This window comes from Dipodomys spectabilis, unplaced genomic scaffold (assembly GCF_019054845.1).
Source record: "Dipodomys spectabilis isolate Male_0828 unplaced genomic scaffold, ASM1905484v1 ptg000125l, whole genome shotgun sequence".
Taxonomy (NCBI): Eukaryota; Metazoa; Chordata; class Mammalia; order Rodentia; family Heteromyidae; genus Dipodomys; species Dipodomys spectabilis.
Genome location: NW_024870802.1, coordinates 995,957 through 1,016,348, shown reverse-complemented (window position 1 = coordinate 1,016,348; position 20,392 = coordinate 995,957). Strand labels below are relative to the sequence as shown.

Below are 20,392 nucleotides of genomic sequence, written 5' to 3'. Positions count from 1 at the left end.
TCTAGCAGTGACTTCACAGTATATAGAATTCACTGGAAAACCTCTAAAAATAACTTTTCTATGCCCAAACTCAGTGTATCCCTAGCCTCAACTTTTCTTTAGACGATTAAATATTTAAACCTGTCTAATCCCGCTGGATAGGAGGGGGTTGTGAGACGGAAGGTCAGACTGGAATGAGACAACAGTGCTTCACCAATGGCAAGTAAAATCTCCCACTTCTTCAAAGTCTACAAAAACATAACCATGTAAACACCTTGCTAACGCCTCTCCTTTAAAGATTGTGGAAAGGAAGGGGTCAGAATCTCAAACTTCATTAGCTTCACAGTAAATCCACCCTGGGGATCAGGAGATGAGAAAGGGAATCTGTAATGATTTATTTATCTATCTGTGTGTGTGTGTGTGTGTGTGTGTGTGTGCATAAGAGAGAGAGAGAGAGAGAGAGAGAGAGAGTTCCAACCCAAATTGCAAATGTGGCAAAATACAAAGATTAGATAAAGCTGGGTTTGGGGATATTTGTATGCACATTTATACTGCTTACATTTGTTTATATATATGAATATTTTCATTAAGAGACGTTTAGTGTTTTTACATCCCGAAGTCTCAGGGAGGGACGCAGGAGGCCTGTGGTGAGATCCATAGAAATGGCATGAAGAAAGCTGCGGGTGGGGAGAGGTGGCAGATTCTGTGGCAGTTGTCGGTCCCCAAAGGCCAAGGCCAAGCTCATCTGCACTTCTGGTTGGAGCTGGTGGCATGCACCACACCATCGCATCCACACACAGGTGGCGATGCATTCTTCATGTGTTTGTTTGCTCACTTGTTTTTCCCCAAAAGAGACCAGCTTCAGGCTCCAACTCTGGATAGAAAGTGCTACCTATTTGATCAGGACAAAAAGAGTCACTGGTATGAAGCGTGACGCTGTCATCATGTGTCACTTCACATCGGCTGGCACATGTCACAGAATGACACGAAAAGCTGCCACCTGCCGCCCTCTCATACAGCACAACAAACTTCTTTTTGTAAAACACTTCAACAGCAGCCAGGAGACGGTTTCCTTTATGAGCCTGATGCCACGTCTGAAAAGGAAAGTGAACTGAAATCTCCCTAGAACTGTAGACCACGGAGGAGGGTCGCTGCAAAGATCGGCAGCTAAAAATACAGCTTCCTCTGTTTCTATCTACAAGAGCTCCCCACCAGATACCCAGTTCCTGGGGACTCTACGGGAGGTGTCAAAAAACCACAGGCAGCCTTTATTAGAACATGAGTTGTACAATCTCTGCCTAAAATGAAGGGTAAGATAAGATTTGACAGCTGAAGTTCTTTTCATTGAGCTTTATTCCAATATGAAAACAAAGAACTTGATTTATGTGTATGTGGGCAGGGAGGGGCTTTAGTCTTCTGGTGTCACTTCAGAACACTTTAAAATAATTACTAAGAATTATGAAATTCCAGGGCAGAATATGGCCTCAGAAATAAGCTGGTCCAACATCCTGATTTAAAGATCAGGGAAAAGAGCAATATGGTAGCAAAGGATAGAGGCAAGAAAACTCAAATTTTCCTACAGGCAGCAAACATAAGAGGTATGTGATGATTATATTGTGCATGTGTGCTTGTGGGTGGGTGTGCACATGTGTGTGTGCAAGTGTGTGTGTGTGTGTGTGTGTGTGTGTGTGTGTGTGTGTGTGTTCAGCTTTTTTGATCACAGCTGCTGTTCTACCACTTGACCCACATCTCCACTCCTGGCTTTTGTTGCAGACTAACTGGAGATAAGAGTCTCCAGGATTTGTCTGCCTAGGCTGACTTCTAATGGTAACTCTTAGATCTCAGCCTCCTGAGTAGCAAGGATTATAGAACTCTCACTGGTGCCGGGCTCAGGCACAGCCTTTTAACCAGAGCTTTAGGACTATACCTCAACCCTGACTTACAAAAACCATGTGACCCGGTGCATCTTTGCCTTTAATCTTGCTATTTCACCATCTGTTCAATGGGCATCTGGTCATAAAAGTACAAACCTCCTCAGTGGGTTGCTTTCAGCATTAGTGAGATAATGTAGCTTAGCACAGAGCAAGGGCTGATGGTAGTTTGCTCATTAACCAAGCACTTACTACTAGATCCTCACCAGGACTCCTCCTATCACAAGACTGATCCAGAAAGAGTTGTACTAGGGTGGGGGGGGTACATATTGACAGCCTTGTAAATATAAAATGATCATTTCAAAACAATGGCTTTTATACAATAATTAACTTTGATCTTAAGAAAAAGAATCATTAAACAGGATGAGGAAGCTTATTTGAGAGAAAGATGGGAGGAGGAGGAGCTGGGAGAGCTAGAAATGGGACAAAGGAGAAAAAAAAATCTGTATTCCAATGCGATCAATTTTTAACTTGATTCAAATTGAATTTCAAATGCCTTTTTTTTCTTAACGAGACTGTTCTAATCACAAGAGCCCACAGGCTTTATGGACTGCTGCTGACATCAAAACAAGGCACTGGTCTGGTGTTTGTAGTTCACACCTGTAATCCTAGCTACCTCAGGAGGCCAAGATCTGAGGATCAAGGTTTGAACCCAGTTCATAGAGAAAAGTTCATGAACCTCTTAGGTCCAACTAACCAGCAAAAATCGAGAAGTGGAGCTGTGCTTCAAGTGGTAGAATACCAGTCTTGAGAGGGGAAAAGCCAAACAAAAGCACAAGGCTCTGAGTTCAATCAAGCCGCAGTACCTGCACACATTAACCAAAAACAAGGGAGTGACTGGGCATGATCACCGCACATGTTCCTACTAGCCTAGGAATCACCAGCAAATTCAACTACCCTGACATTAGCATCCTTAAACTTGCTTCCAGGGTCCTCTTCAAAGACTATCACCATCATGTTGGAGAAGTAATAGCAGATTAATAAGGACCTTGATGTGCTTAAGAATATCAGGGGTATCGTGATGAGGTCATTACTCTTTATCTCCTTGAATTTCCAGAAAGCAAAAAATAGCAGCACAATAAAAAAATTTCATAACAGTTGATTAGAAAATATAGCCTGCAGGAAATCAAGCTCTCATCACACTTCGTACATTAAAAATCCAAATATGTTAGAGAAAATGGGATTTTTTAGCTCCTCCCCCCCCCAGCTTTAACACAAAGGATAACATTAATAAGATACAATTTAGATTTGCATATTTTAATAAGCTAAGGATCAAAGGGAATGCATAGCTAAGGGGTTGCTGAGCTGTGCACACACAAACCACTCACTGCACATTGGAGAAAGGAGACTCATCTTCCTTACAAGAAGACACCTATGAAACGTTTTCTTCCCTTGATCCATCCTTACTGTTTAACGACTTCCAGGGCTTTCAAATCGGTCTGGGCAGATGTCTACTGCTATTGGACTCAGTCTCCCCAAATAATCAGATTCATGGTAAGCAACGATTTCGACGATGTTTCTCCTCTCCAGTATATTTCTAGTTATATAAAATCAAGTATCAATTTATAATTTTTCTCAGGTACATGAGTGTGCTTGATTATTTATCAAACCAATCAGTCTACTGTCAAGAGCCAAGAACCAAGTGGGACTCAGGGAAAAGCACCCTTTCTCATCGCACTTTAAGCACTCCAAGAATGACTGAACCTGCAGGCACAGCCTTCCAGAGATTACTCCAATAGCTAATACATGTCCACTATGGTATCAGCTAAGTAAAATACCCCCTCCTCATTATCTGACTCTGTTCTCCCCACCTTAAGAATGAGGAAGCTAAATCCCTGAAAAGATCTGTGATAGGGCCCGGACTTGAATTCTAGCAGACAGTCCCCAGAGCAGAACATCTGGGTCAATTGTACTCCTGAAGGGCTAGTTGGTAATCCTTTGTCCATGTGTGCTTCCCTAACTCAGGCCACCATATCTAAACCATCTTGAGCTAGACGCAGTAGTACATATCTGTAATTTCAGCTGCTTGGGAGGTGGGGATCAGAAACACTGCATTGGAGGTCAGCTTGGGCAGAATAGTAGAATAAAAAGTTAGTGAGACTCCATCTCAACGAACGAGTCTGTTATCGTAGTATCCACTTATCTTAGGACGTAGGACATAGGCAGGAGGGTAAAGATCTATGAATGGCTCTTCAGCAAAAATTCCAATACCCTATCTGCAAAATAACTAAAGAAGAAGTAAGCCTGAAGGCACGGTGCAAGTGGTAGAGTACACGGATCTAAATTCGAGTTTTAGTATTGCCAAAACCCCACAACTTACAAAAAGAAAAAACTCTTTCTCTAGTGGCATGAAGTCTAAATAGCTCTTCTTCTTTTGGCCCTGAGAAATCAGCTTCCTTATGCCTCCTTCGCTGTCCCAGGGCTCTTCATTAAAGAAAACCTACTATAATAATGCATTTCCTTTAGGAACTTTCCGGATCCAGGCTGCCATTCCTTTCCTGTTTCTGTTCTTGCCCGGTTTGCAAGCTGTTAGGTGAGGGTGATGGAAATGCTTCTGAGGGGCTGCACTGTGCGTGCTCCTCTGGGTGTCTGTGCGGCCCACAGCTCCCTGGGAACCGCTCCCCAGGGGAGCCCTCCCCCCAGCTACATCTGACTAGGCAGGGATCACCACCTGCACCAACTCAACGTCGTCTTCCAGAAATCTGGCTCTGGGGTTTCTGCAGACGGCTTAGTCCCAGAGCAGATATCAAGGGAAGGCCCCTTACAAATCCCCAATGTGCTTTCTGCACTCTTGTTTCCATGGACACGCATGGGTTCTTATTCCCCTCTGCGAATTAGGCAAATTGAGTCTGCTTCTGTTACAATGAGAAAAGGCACTGACTATGAAGAGAAGCCCTTGTAATTTTTGCTGTCAAATGGATGGCCTAAGGAAGCCCTGGGGTGGGGAACACTGGTACCTTCTAGAAAGCCAAATGTGGAGGGGAACCTCTCCTCTGTATCAAGACCACAAAGCTCTTCCCGCCGATGGTCATAGATCTCATTAATATGAGGCTGGAGTAGCAACTTCTGTCACTGGATAAAAATGCGCTTTAAGACAGGCTTGAATGGAAACAATGGATGTGTCAGGAGGCTGCAAATTCCTAACCAAGATGGAGAGAAAGCTGCACATCTGGAGTTTGCAAATGACATTGAATAGGACAGAGCCCAGAGAAGGGCCATTAACGAGGGTAGGAGCAGGAGGACAGGCACCAGACAATGAAGACCTGGCAGATGGTTGGATTTAAAAATCCAGGGTAGACTAAGGTTAAGAATGAATGGTCACTGATTTATTTGATTGTTTTGCATGCACTGTGGTCCAGAAATGAAACATACAGTTTAGTCCAAAGGAGGCAGGGAACAAGACAAATAAACAAGCACAGAAACAAGACTTGGGAAAAGTAATGTTACAATGACACTTGTCAGAGATAAGTCAGCTAAGCATAGGCCAGGGAAAAGCTTGGTGGTTTGGAGAAATGAGGAAGGAGCCTATTGTGTCTGGAGGTGTGAGGGACAGGCGTAGGAAATGAGGTGCCAAGGGCTGGATCAGGAACAGATTCATCAGCCAAGGAAGGCATTGGGATATTTTTCTAAGTGCAACAGGAAATCGCTTCAGTTCCAAGTCGAGAAGTGACACAATCCAATACAAATTTTACAGTGGACATTTTGCCTGTGGTGGGAAGAACGGATGGGTATGGCAGACCAGGTGAGGGCAGAAAGGAAGCAGGACTAGCAATGTGGGGGTCAGTGCCTCTCACTGTGTAATCCCAGCATCAACTTCATCATCACAGTTAAAAATCCTCCCCTAGGCTCCCCTGTGTTCATTCACTCAGCAGCAGTCTGCTAGGCTTCATCATATTCATTGCAAGGTGGTAGCTTTTTGTTTTGTGGTTTGGGGCCATTTTCAAAATCACGCACTTTGGCTACCAAAACCACAAGGCAAAAAACTGCACGGTGGACTTCTTAACCAAAGTTTAATTTATGTTACTATCTGCTGTACTAGATTTGCCAAACTGGTGACATTGCAACTAATTATTTTCGGGAGAAAAACAGCAAGAAATTTATTGAGTACCGAAACATGTATTTGCCCTGGAATGTGTTATAAATTCAATCTTCTTTAATGGTCAGTACAACCAATCAACCATCCATCCATCCATCCATCCAAAAAGAAAATATTCTAAATGCTCTTACTCCTCGCTGTGCCAATTTTTCAGACCAAGAAACAGGCTAGGACAGTTAAATGATGCATTTAACACTTCAAAGCCAGTCATCTGTGGAGTTTGAGAGGCCAGAGAGGTCCACCTTTTGTGGACCCAAAGGTTCTCAGAGCATGTAGATACAAAGGTGAGCAGAGGCCTGCTAAGCACCTGGTGAAAAGCAAATCTTTCCAACAGCTCCAGTACTCCCATTTCATGGTCCTGCCTCCCTTAGATATCATCTTGGAGCTACTAGAGCAGGAGCAAACTTGCATAATGGTGGGCTAGAGAGCTGTGAAAAGTAAGCAACTTTCTATGTGTATCTAGTCTGGTTCAAAGTAAAAGGGAAAGGGAGGGGGAGGGTCAGGCTTTTGCCTCTCATCAACAGGTTCTGTTAAGTGTATTCCAACTTACACAACCCTGGAGTTCCTAATAGGTTGACATATCTGCTCCTTTAGAAATTGGATGTTCATTCCCTTACGATGTCATTTTAGCTAATTCCCATTTGCTACAGGGTTGTTTAAAAATAATGGTTCTCTCAACTTAGAAAATAAGCAATAGTGTTTCTAGGAAATAGAAACCTAAATCCTCCAGTTCCAGATCTGTGGATTCAACCAAGTATGGGGGGAAGAAATATTAGAAAATAATTACATTTGTACTACACATATACAGACTTTTATCTTGTGATTTTCCCCAGTAAATATAGTACAAACAGGCATTTGCATAACAATGATATTGTAATTATTATGAATCATCTAGAGAAAGCTGGGCACCAGTGGCTCACACCTGTAATCCTAGCTACTCAGGAGGCTGAGATCTGAGGATCATGGTTCAAAGACAGCCTGGGTAGGAAAGTCTGTGAGACTTTTTATTTTTTATTATTTTTTTTTTATTGTGAAAATACTGTACAGAGGGGTTACAATTACATGGGCAAGGTAATGAGTACATTTCTTATCAAGCATTGTTGCCTCCTCCTTTGTTCCCCTTCCCATCCCTTCCCATCTTCCCCCTCCCCCTCCCCTCTCCCCCCCACCCCACCAAAGTTGTAAAGTTATTTTTTCGACATAACAACTTGTACATCTCATTGTTGCAGTGGGTCCACCTGTATCCCTAGTTAAACGATTTTTTTCCCTTCCCCTCCACAAATTATACCAACATCAAATACAGTGCAAGCAGGGGTTATACCGTGGGGGAAGGACATACAAAGCAACAAAGAAAGCATCTTATAAATACGTTAGAAACAATTACATGAAAGAAAAAACATTTGAATACTTATCTTGGGGTTCATTACACCTAACATCAACTTATCTGACCTTTTCTGCTTGTCTCAGACATATACTAGATATTGCAAATAAGGGAAACCATGGGACCTATGTTTCTTTGGTCCTGGCTTACTTCACTTAATATAATTTTTTCCAAGTCTCATGAGACTCTTATCTCCAATAAACCACTCTGAAAACCAGAAGTGGCGCTGTGGCTCAAGTGGTAGAGTACTAGCCTTGAGCTGAAGAGCTGAGGGACAGCACCCAGGCCTAGAGTTCAAGCCTAATGACCGACAAAATAAATAAATAAATAAATAAATAGATAAATAAATAATCTAGAGATGGTTTAAAGCTCACAGGAAGTTGTTCATGAACTGCAAATATTATGTCCATTTATATAAGGGACAGAAAAGTGTCTGTTTTTGGTATATTGGAGGGGTCTCACACTGAAACCCAGATGATTTGTACTAATGATCTAGAATGGGTAAAGATCTCTTAAATAAAATACAAAGAATGCCAGTGCCATTGACTCATGCTTAAAATCTTAGCAACTTGGGAGGCTGAGAACTGAGAACTGAGGTTTGAAGCCAGCCCGGGAGGGGAAGTCTGTGACTCTTATCTCCAATTAACAAACAAAAAGCTGTGCAGTAAGGTGTGGCTCAAGTGATAAACACCCGTCTTAAGCAGAAAAGCTAATGGTGAGTGCCTAGGTCCTGAGATCAAGCCCCTGTACCAGTATACACACACAAAAGAGTGCATGCACAACGAAAACTCACCATTGGACTACATTATATACACAAACTTCTGTTCACGTAAAAAGTGAACAACAAGCTATGTGTAGGAGCAAATATTTGTAAAACATTTATCTGACAAAGATTTTCCTAAGCTCTCTGTGAATCAGACAGAAAAAGACAAGCACCCAGTACAACAAGAGGCAAAACACTCCAATATGCACTTCATAAAAGAGAGCATTCAAGTGGAGAGAGAGAAAAGACATAAAAAGATACTTAGCATCATTAGTTATCAGGACAACACAAATTATGCCAAGGTACCACCATACCCCACCAACACCAACACAGTTACAATGAAATGAAGACAAACATGATTGAGAATAAAGAATACCTGTGTTCTCACAGTTCCTGGAGGTGCTTCATTGGTACAACCACTTCCAAAAACTAGAATCTCAAGCAATACTAAAGCTGAATGTAAGCATATGACCCAACAGTTTTTTCTCAACTTAAATATGGATGGATGTTCATCTATGGACACAAAGATTTTCACTGCATCAACAAACTCGGTATGACCAAAGGTCCAAAACCTATAGAGTAGATAACTTATGATGCTGACATATGATAGAAAAGCATACAGCAATGAAAGTTAAAACTATTGCTACCTCCAATGATATGGATAAGTCCCATGAACAAATCATAAAGTTAAAGAAAAGAAGCCAACCTCAAAAAGTACATATTCTCTCACTCCATTTACATGATGTTCAAACAGACAAGCCTAATCTGTGCTGATAGAAGGCAGAATAGAAGCTAGCTTTAAGGGCACAGTGGCTAGAAGGAATAAGAAGCAAGGGGCTTCTAGATCCCAGTAATGTCTGCCTTTCTTTGTTACACAGCTGGGCTCACTTTGTAAAACTGCATGTAACTGTGCTGTTTTGATTTGTTCACTGTGCAATAAACTTCAAAATTCGGGATCCCAAATACCTTCATCACAGCACTGACTGCACAACTGCACCATGCAGATCACAGGCAAAACCCAGATATACTTGCACATGAGACCAGTTCCTTATCTAAGTGGACCTCCAAGCTTTGTTGTCTTTATTTTATGTGCCCCAGGCCACTGAACTAATCAGTGAGGACAATTTCATGCATGAGAGAGGCTGATTCAATGTAGCCCTGCTGGGAGTTCTTCAGAAAAATAGATGATCTTGCCTGGCTTTTGGAGTATATATATATATCAGATATAGTACAGTTAAAACAACTGTTGTTTTTAGCCCCTTTTAAAAATAGCACTTTTTTGGTGTTGTTTGTTGCTAGCACTGAGGCTTAACTTGGACTCTTGCCTGTTTTGTTTTGTTGTTGTTGTTGTTGCTCAAGACTGGTGCTCTACTACTTGAGCCACACCTTCACTTCTGACTTTTTGCTGGTTAACGAGATAAGTGCCAAATAAACTTTTCTGTCTAGGATGGCTTTGAACTGTGATCCTCAGATCTTAGCTTCCTGAGTAGCTAGGGCTACAGGCATGAGTCACCAGCACCTGGCAAAATAGTGCTATCTTAATAATGTCTCAGAACTCTTACATGTCAAGAACTTTATCTCATTTCATCCTCACAGCAATAAGAAATATGTATTGTTTCTTCCCATATTAAAAATAATGACATAGATAAAATGGAAACATCACTTGTCCAAGGTCACAAAGCTGGTAGCTGGTAGATCAAATCCCTTAGGCTTTTACATGCTTTTATCAACTGGCAGTACTATTCAAACAAAGGGGTATGTGTCCTGCTAAATCCTTCAGCCCCTAGTGGAAGAAGGAAGACACAAGCAACAATGTCACCAATCCACCTGGGATGCTATGAGCAATCCCAGGATGAAAGAGATGCTCACCTACAGACATGTAGCGAAGGCTCAAGGGACCTGCCTCTCAGAGCACAGACACTGGTAAACATGAATGGAATAAAACATTTATGAAATACAATTTTGCATGTCAGTGAGCAACATTTACCCTTCCAGCACAGTCAGGCCCAGCAGAACATGAAATGCAAAGCTACACCAGCACTTCATGAAAAATTGAAGGTTTGGCTGTCAGGGAGTAAATGGCTCTGCTTCTAAGACAGCCAATCATTGCACTGGACGTCTGCTGGAGATGCAGACAGAGCCAGAGTCACAGAGGTTTATGGATTTGGTTCGAACAATGGATGGCTGTACAGACCAGCTCTGGCTGATGAATCTGGCCAATTGGAAAGAAGAAACCCTCTGTTGCAGCAGGCTCTCCAGTGCACCCGCTGAATCAAAGTGCTAGGAAACAAAGTGGCCACCACCCCAATGAAGACTTTAGTGACCCAGATGACTCAGCTTCACCTGGAGCAGGTACCAAAGGGGACGCCATTTCCATCCACAATGGGGGCTCCCTCACCCCTGAAGAAAGCCCCACACAGAGTCCTCAGGTCAAACCAAGAAGAACAAAGCCTGCCACTAACATCGGGGAACACAGCCATCACTTTCTTCCCTGTTCCCAGTGAGTGATGCTGGAGAGTGGACTGGGAAAGACAACAAAAGAATACTCTTTTTAATGAGAATAATCTATCACCACTACATCAATCTGATTAATGTAATGGGACCATTTCAAAAGGAGGAAATTACAGGTCATTAGGAGTAATTTCAAATGAAGTTATGGGTTTTAAATTATTTTCTTTGTTTTTTTTAAAGAATTTACCCAGAATTTTATTTTGCACGTCTCAATCGGAGCACAAATAATATTTACATGCTTTTTTTGTTTTGTTTTTACAAAGCTTTCATGTGCAAAGAAGCATGTGGAAGCCTGAATGTCAGCTACAACTAGAACTGTTTCAAAAATCTATCTTGGCTCACATCGCCATCTCCCATGTGGTATGCTTTATGTTCAACTGAACATGTACTTCATTTATCCCTTATTTATTTTATCCTATGATAAAAACAAACACCTCAACTCTGGGGTTGTTTACAAAACAGTTTGATAATCTATTTCCAATTAAATGGTGAAGAACTACAATAAGAACAAAAGTATGTTAACCATCTGTTTTTGTCTGACAAAGGCAGCAAATGGAAAGGTTAAGTTGATGTTCTGCATTTAATCTACGCTATTGTGGAAGTAAAACCCAATTAGAGATGATATTTCATTGCAGGCTCTACACTGTTTCCCTTTTGTTCTTTAATTTGAGCTGTACCTATTGTGTTTCCAAACTAGGAGGAGGGTTCATTATCTCCTCCCTCCTTTGCTTTGCAAGAAGTCCCTTCATTGATAAAGTGAACATTGTCAATACCAGCTAATTATAACCAGCCTCCCTCACTTGCCCCGCAACTCTCTTTTTTTTTTTTTTTTTTCAGAATTGAGCAGCTTACACTATCTTCAAACAATCAGAGGACAATGGACTCAGTTACAACCTGCCTTGCTCTCTCAAGTAGTATGAAGAAGGTAGGAATTCACACATTCAAGATGTGAAGGAAAGGCCTATCCAAACACTTCCTCTGGCAATAGCTCTCTGGGCATTGGGTGTGACTGGATAGAAAATTCTGGAAGGAGAACATATGGAAGTGGTATATTGAGGAAATGCTGCTGGTTAACTTCCACTCAAATTGTCCTTGGTGGAGATTCCAAAGTTAGGATTTTCATGATTTTTTGTCCTAAGGTCCACTATTCATAGGCTGCTACAGCTGGGTATCAAATGTAGGAATGGAGTAGACACATTGTTAATTGTTCCTTTCTAAACTATGGCTTGGCCATGATGAGAATGGCCCACATTCCTATGATCATTGGCAGGAGGCCGCTTGCTGCTCATCCATTTGCTCTATTAGGAACCTACGTGCTCTTTTCCCTCAAAAGGGCTCAGAGTTCTGCTCACTCGTGCTTTTGCTTCTGAACATGCTGTCCCTATGTCTTGAGCTCTACTTGTCAACCCTCAATGTCCTGCTTCCTCTGAGTCCTGCCAGACAGACTGTGCATAGCACCACCACAGCAGCATGTCTGTTTGGATCGCCTGTCATTGACTATAGCCAGGGCATATGTTGACACTTGTTTAGTGTAGCCATACGATGCACTGCTTCCTTTAAGTGCAATGCCTCTGCTGCCAAGAAGGACCATCCTCTCTTTTTGTAGCCCAAAGACGCCTCATGTTATGTGTGCATGTGTAGATGTGTGCTCCCATCTGTGTGCCCACAGATATGCCATGGTTGGAAGGATCTTTCTCTTTTTTTTTTTTTTTTGTTTTTGTTTTTTGGGTCCGGTCGTGGGAGCTGAACTCTGGGCCTGGGCGCTATCCCTCAGCTCTTCAGCTCAAGGCTAGCGCTCTACCACTTGAGCCACAGCACCACTTCTGGCTTTTTTCTTTTTGCTTATGTGGTACTGAGGAATCGAACCCAGGGCCTCATGCATGCAAGGCAAGTGCTCTACCATTGAGCAACCTTCCCAGCCCCCGGTTAGAAGGATCTTTTGCCTCCTTCACAGGGGTTGGGAGTGCTGGCTCCTCAGTTCTAAAAAACTGCTAACACATACCCTGGCTATATTCAATGACAGGCAATCCAACCATGAAACAAAATCAATGTGCATAGGTCAATCAGTACGGGCCAAAAGGACAGAGGAGAAAGAAACCAGTTTCTAACAGGACTTCAGAGACACAACTATCAGGGTCCCCAGTTGCCTGTGACTCTGCCTTTCTACAGAGGGGAAAGAAGTTAGGATCCCCGCTCTGGCCCACTCCATTCCAGTCCCTCCTAAAGCCTAACCCAGCAGTCCTCCGGTGTGCTCCTGAGATACTGATGGAGGATCACATGAAGTTACCTCCATCAGATAAATGGGACATCCTGACTTAAATGGCATCGAGCAATTGTCATCACCGGGGAACTTGCCAGAACTTCATATTCCAGTATGTGGGGTGGAGGTGGGGGGCAGATAAGGAAGACAGTATACTGTGCTGAGCTCCTCACTTTTACCTTGGAGAACATCGCAGAACAGAAATATTATTCTGACCCCACAAACAGAGGGACCTGGATATGGCTGGGTCAGGCCACACAGAGCTGCCCAGGAACAAGCACTGCACTTAGTGCACTGCGTGTGGTGCATGCTCCTTGGTTCATGCTCTGTCACCAGCACGGAGCTATAGCCAGCTCTGCCGATCCTCACATACTTGCTCTCCAAGTGTGAGGATCACAGGTGACACTCCAGCAGGTACACAGGGCCAGCGCATCCTCCCTCCTCCCCCAACCACCCGTGCTGTCTCAGGTCAAGTCAGAAAGCCAAAAGTGAACCCCACCTACATTTTCACAGTTTATAAACCCCAAGAACAAAATTAATCCTGCCTCCCACTGATAATGGGATTGTAAAGACTGTAATACAGAACTAAGGCAGAATCAGCTGAATTTTCTTTGCAACTCACCAACCTTTCAGGAACATCTGACCCTGGCCAACATAGAGAACGACCTATATCTGCATAATCAACTTCCTCTACTTATTCCTCAATCTCTAATTGCTAGTTAGAAAAGGCTTTGGGGTTTTATTATTAGCTGTTACAAATGAACATTCTGGAATTGGAATTTATGTCTTCCTGCATCGTATTTCTGAATCCTAAGTGCCAAAAAAGAAGACTGAAGAGTCAAAGATGAGGATTTTTTTAAATTTTAAAATATATTGTTCTATCACTCCCAGAAAACCGCTGTAACCATTTTATAGTCCCTCCAACACTACCGAAGACAGCTGTATAGCACATTTCCACGACAGTTATTTGGGTATATGTCTGATTTCCACAAGCAGATAGAAAATGCCTCGAAGGCAGCAAACATCACTTATCTATCTCTGGGTATTCATGTCCTTAGTGTTTCATCTCTCTCACAGTCCATAGATGCTCATGGAATATTTGCTGGATGGATGTCAGTAAGAAATCATTAGACATCATTCAAGTGCCTGAGATGAAACCATAATCCACAAGCAATAAACTATGATTCAGTGTTATACAACATGACAAAGGCATACAATTATCCGTAAGAATAACTGTCCTAAATGGGTTGGAGATCAATGACCAATTAATGGGCAATATAAGTTTCACAAAAGGATGTATTGCCTTTAACAAATCATGCGTTTAGACAACCCCCAAGTGGCAGGGACCACCAGGCACACAGCCATGAATAGATCTGGAAATCCACTCACATGCCACATTCAATTCTACAACACAAGCCAGAGTGGGCTCCTGAAACACTCAGAAAGGAGGACACCTGTCAATAACAGCTATGAATTATTAATAATTTGGTTATAGGATCTTAATTTACTACTCAACTGCTCATAGGAAATCCATGCATGAGTGGAAACCAAGACACATCAGGATTTACTACTCCTTTTCAGGAGAATTCTGGGCAAGGCCGCTGGGGTGGCTAAGGAGATGTGATGGTTTTCTGCTTGGAGAACAGACCTGGGTAAGAACAGATACTGTCATGTTAACAGGAGATGGAGGGTGAGCCCTTGTGCCCCATGTTTCATCCTTGAGGTGGCTGCACAGAAGAGAAGGGTGCTGTAATATCTGTACAGTCTAGAAAAGTGTCAAACCGCAACCAAACTATCTATGGTCTTCTGGAACTCTAGCTTTTTTGAGGGTGATCACGGAAGTCCCTTCTGTGCCCCACAGTTCTGCTTCTGCGCCTGGTATTTGATGTGGGAGGTGTTCCCATGACCCTTTCTGACTCTAAAACCTGCAGATTCTCATTTCATGAACTCCATGACATGTTCTACTGGAACCAGTTTGGGAACAGTAGCAGTTCTGTAGCAAAGCTCCTCACATCAAGAAGGAAGTGGATGATAACTATGCCATTGAATGGACACCTACTGTTGAACTTGACTGCTATTTGTACAGAAACACACGTGGGTCAATCTGCAAATGGGCCACTTGGCCCTGTTCCAATAAGAAGCTGCACTTAGGATCATTTAAAACACAGACTCATTTCAAGTCCTAATCCCAGATAATACCTGCCTCTTCCAGACTGGTTTTATTTTTACCAGCTTTTTCTCTCAAGCATAAGGTTTCTGAACAGGATTCTCTTTCCTGACCTTTTTCTTCTGGGATGATCACAAATGCTGACCATGGCATGTACGATCAGCTCTAGTCTCGGCATGCAGGGGTGTGCTTCTCACTAGCTTGAGCATGGCATTAATGGTGGTTAGGAGCTGAGTGCTGGGAGAGCTAGAGTGTCATAGCCAGGCAGCCACCCAGGAGCAGCAGCATCCTGGATAGGATGTCTCCCCATCGACTGGCTCCGGGCAACCCTCTGGCCAAGCTTTTGTGGGCAGGCCTCACAGCCCACGCCAATGGAGCTCATCAGTAGAGGCTTAGCGAATGGAATGCACACATGTGGGCACTTCACCTAATAACTAAACTCACAGCAAATAATCTAGGGTGGAAACTTTCAACTAGCTAAACAGATTTTTTTTTAAGGCAAATGACACATTATCCCAAAGGAGACTGTGTTGTGGTAATGGCACCAACTGAAAGTGTTCCTTTTGTTAAAGCTTGGCTTCCATGCTAAGTCAATGATATCTCAAAAGAGGATTCTGACTTAGAAAAGATTTCCTTGCACAGGCTGGGAAGGCCTTTGGTGGACGTACAATATGAGTAGATTGACAAAGACAGATCTGGGGTCTCTGCCACCCATCTTAACATGTACCTGCAAGTAGGAGCTGTTGGGAAGATGGCCAACTTGCCAATTACAATGGTCACCCAGTTGTGGATCATTTTAATGTCACATGCTGCTGTTGGCAGGTGACCTCTGATCTACAAGTATGGGAGAGGCCACGTGCCCCACTCTTAATATCCCCAGGCCTGGATACGAAAAATCAATTGTAATGACCCATAAGAGAAACTTGCTCATAAAGAAGGTCACTAAACATCTCTAGTTGTTCTCCAGCTCTTCAGAAAAGAAAATGCCATGAAAAATCTACGAGGAAAGCATCATCCAAGGCTCCTCTAACACATTTGATCTGGGAAGGAATATTACTCATGGGTACTCATGCCAATGCTTTCCTCTTTTTCTGTCCGTACCAACAGCGCTGCTTGGATTCATCGAGTACTAGCTGAGTGCCCACACATCAGGCACTTGTTGGAGAAACACTAGAGGCCAAAGCACAGCCCAACATTGTCAACATGGCTATTTGTGCTCAACAACTTGAAGACGTCGTTGGAAAGCAATTTATCCACAGACCCAGATTTCCAGTGTCATCCTGGTGCCTTCCAGGCCCATTTCATCTTGGGTTGTCAGTTGCTAAGTGCAAACTCAAAAGCCAAGTGGCATCCTGAACTTCATGTGGATTCATGAATAAATACAATTTGCTGGTCAGAAACCTGCCTTTGCCTTTCCCATAAGGTCTTCTTCTCTCCACCTTGGGCTGTGCTGCCTCATTCAGCCTGGCGTGGTCTAGTGCAAGTCCAGGGGACAAAGCACATGGCCCCAGGTAGAGGCTCGCTTCCTTCAGCACCATCTCCAGGGTGAAATACACATGGTAATTTCTAGTTCATGGGAGTGAGGGAGGGGAGGGTTTGTCTGGAAAAGCCCTAAGATCACAGGCTTCTCTGACTTTGTCCAAGATAGCCTCTCCATTGCCCCATTCACTCAGGGATTTTAACTCAAAGGAACTTCCCTTGGCTCTCTGCCCCCAGCCTTTCCTATCCACACTAGCACTGGGGTGATGGCAGATATGGAATGCCATCAGACCTTGTACAATGCCACGCGGGTTTTCCTGTGGAACCTCTGTAGATGCTGCTACTAATCCCCTGTGGCTTCGTTTGAATTGTCACCATTCCTATTCCCGAAGAGGTCGGCAGCAACGGCTAGGTCAGGAGGGCCCTGAGGGAACCACACAGGACGGCCACTCTTCTTAGTCCTTTCCCATGTCACACGAGCTCTGTTTACCACAGACGGAAGGTTAGCTAATGCAGGCTGACAAGTCCAAAGATTAGGCCTCACTGGACAACCTTAGTACCCCAATCCTCATTTACTGGCTGCCTGGCTGAACCGTATCAATTAACAGCAGGATGCAACCTGGGGCTCCATCCTACTTGCTAGGCTTTTTAAAAATTAGCTTCCTGAGTTCTGCATTTGCCTTTAAAAAAAAATGAACACTGACACCTCCCTCTCCCTAAATCACAGATTGCTTTGTTTTTCAGTAGTTTTTGTACAACCAATTAGTCTCTTTTGTACTCTTAGTCCTGTTTTGGCTTGGGTAAGAGTGAATAGCATTTAAAATGAAGGCATTGTTTATTCACAAATCAAATAAGCTCCCGACAGCTGCCCCTGTGGCTTCCTCATATGGTTAAATTAATGCCCAAGGCCTCAGGGTGAATGGGTTTCTGGGGAGAAAGTGAGTATTTATTTTCAGATTCCCATTTGGTGTTGGGTCTTATCATGCCAGATTCTACTTAATGTACCCTTGTTATATTAAACTGTGTGCAAATTTATTCTATGAAGTACTTGACAGACTTCCTACTATAAACATCACATGTGATTTTTACTTGTAATAGAAGGTTTTTAACTTGGCTTTTGTGCAGCAGCAACTCCAGTGCTTCTGATAGTGGACCGTAAGCCCTAGCACACACTGTTGCCCTTAGACATCAGTCCTCATTTTCTTTCCATAATCACTGTTGGGAAAGGTCATTTAAAAGCACTGCTCATGATACCATCTAAACAATTTTTTTAAGTTTCTCATAAAAACCATTTTCTTTTTAAGTATGTAACCAGCACTCTTTTCCAATATTTGCTTTCCTGTTTCACCTTGTAAGAGACAGACAGTTCTTAATAACATGTTATTGAGTTTTAGTACTATCTCTCAGACTGAACTCTCTGGAAACAGCAAGCTTCTAAGAACCTGAGGTTCTGAAATCTCCGAGTCTAGGGTGAGTTTTTGTTGTTTTTTTTTTAAGTAAGTTTTTTATTGTGAAAATACTGTACAGAGGGGTTACAGTTACATGGGCAAGGTAATGGGTAAGTTTTGAACAAACCACAGCCTTAATTCCCTCAATGACTCAACTTTATGTATCTTATTCTGCCTTCAACACACCTATTCCTCAAAACCTTTCAAGAATGCTCAAAATCGTACACCTAAGGAGACTCTGGGTTGCAATGCTTTATCTTTGTCTCTACAACTAACTTTCTCTTATTGTGGATAAGAAGACACTCTGCTATGTTTGAAGTGTCTAGCTATGTCCCTCCTGTAATACACAATATTCCAAGAGAAAAACATAGTGATACAAGCTGGGTGCCGGTGGCTCACGCCTGTAATCCTAGCTACTCAGGAGGCTGAGATCTGAGGATCACAGTTCAAAGCAGGAAAGTCCATGAGACTCTTATCTCCAATAAACCACCAGAAAACCGGAAATGGTGCTATGGCTCAAGTGGTAGAGTGTTGCCTTGAGCTGAAGAGCACAGGGACAGCACCCAGACTCAGAGTTCAAGCCCCATGACCTACAAAAACAAAACAAAACAACAACAACAACAACAAAAACATAGTGACAGGGCCAGATCTCTTAAATGGTAAACTCTGAGCCACTATTTAATAATGGCTGTGAATAGCATTTTTACTGGTCCATAAAGTCACTACCAACCAGGATAAATCTGGGGGATTCTTTTGTTATTCTTTTGATGCATGAAAACGCTGGAACTCACTGTGTTTATGAGGTTCCTAATTACTTCCTGGGCCTCTCCTCACCTCTCCTCGCCTTTCCTCTCCTCTCTTCTCCTCTCTCCTTCTCATCTCTCCTGTCCCCATCCTTACCCCCCCACTCCATTCCCCTCTTTTCCCTTCTTCTTCCTTTCTCCCTCCACCTCCTTCCCTTACCCTCTTCTGAGAATAAATGCTTTAGGTCTCTTTTCCTTAAAAATATCTTCCTTCAGATACAGGTGGACCTGTTGCAACAATGAGAAGTACAAGTTGTCATGTCCAAAACGAACTTTACAACGTTGGTGTGGGGGGGGGGGGGGACTAGGGGGGGGAGGAAGGAGAAGGATTGGGATTAGGGGGGGAGGGGGGAGGCTGGGAAGGGATGTGAAGGGTAAACAAAGGAGGAGGCTGCAATGCTTGGTAAGAAATGTACACATTATCCTGCCCATGTAATTGTAACTCCTCTGTACAGTATGTTCACAAATTAAATTAAATTAAATTAAAAAAATAAAAAATAAAATAAAATAAAAATATCTTCCTTCAACATCTCCAAACACCAATGTGCTTTAGAATTTAGGACCACAGTCTAAAGGCAGAGAGGAGCCTACCCTCAGTCTCTTCTCCTCTGCCACCAGCTCCTCTCATTCCTTCAAGTCTAATTTCAGCTAAAATCTGTCATGGATTTTCCATTTCTGATGGATCCTAACATTCTCCTGAACCTCAAACCCAGCAGTGTCCCTTCAAACCATATTTTTTTAACCTTTAAGTAGCAGAAGATGCTCTGTTTTAAGCATCTCCATAGATGTTTCTTCCTAACATAAGACTCTCAAGGTCATGTTAATTTTTCAACAGCTTCTCAAGCCTTTCCATAGCAATAATTTGGCAAAGGAATCCCTAGGACTTGAACTTGACCTTCCCACTCCCACTGACTCTTTAGTCCTACTCATCATTGCAGGTCCAGTTCTATTAGGGTTTCCCATTGTTGTCTCTAGTTTTCCATCTCAGAACAACTCTAACACATGGTCTGTCATGACCATCATACCTTCTCCTTGATGGCTATGTGTATTCCCCTCTTCTCTCCCTGATCACATCCTAGGCTAATGTCAGCAGAGACTCTCTCTAGCCTCTTGAAAGCTCTCTGAAATCAGCCCAACTTCAGGTATGTGTTTTTCGGCAGAATGTTCATAGTTGTAACCAAAGTCATTTTTCATCCATAGTTTCTTCCTTAGACTCTCCTTTGGCACAAGTATAAGACCAAAGATCTGTCCTTACTATATAGAACAGTAACTAGAAATTTCTAGGTTCCACCTTTATAGAGCAGAAAGCAATGGGTCTAGGGACTACCCCAAACCTCTTATTTTTTATTCAGTGATCCAAGTGACCACATGTTCTGAGGAATGCTGCTTTATACAGGTGAACTCTGCAAAGCCGTTGCTACCTAACTCCCAGGACAGTCCACCTTCATGTCAAGTGAAAAATTCATTCCTGATTCACAAAATTCTTACACTCAGAGTCAATGGTCCACTGGGCACCGGTGGCTTACACCTGTAATCCTAGCTATTCAGGAGGCTGAGATCTGAGGATCTCGGTT

At 42.9% G+C, this 20,392-nt stretch overlaps 1 protein-coding gene across 2 annotated transcripts in view; it reads right to left on the bottom strand.

Moving 5' to 3' along the window:
• The window catches only part of Gfra1 (GDNF family receptor alpha 1), a 199,701-nt gene that overhangs the window by 84,312 nt on the left and 94,997 nt on the right, over positions 1–20,392 (bottom strand). The gene's annotated exons all lie outside the window — the stretch shown is intronic.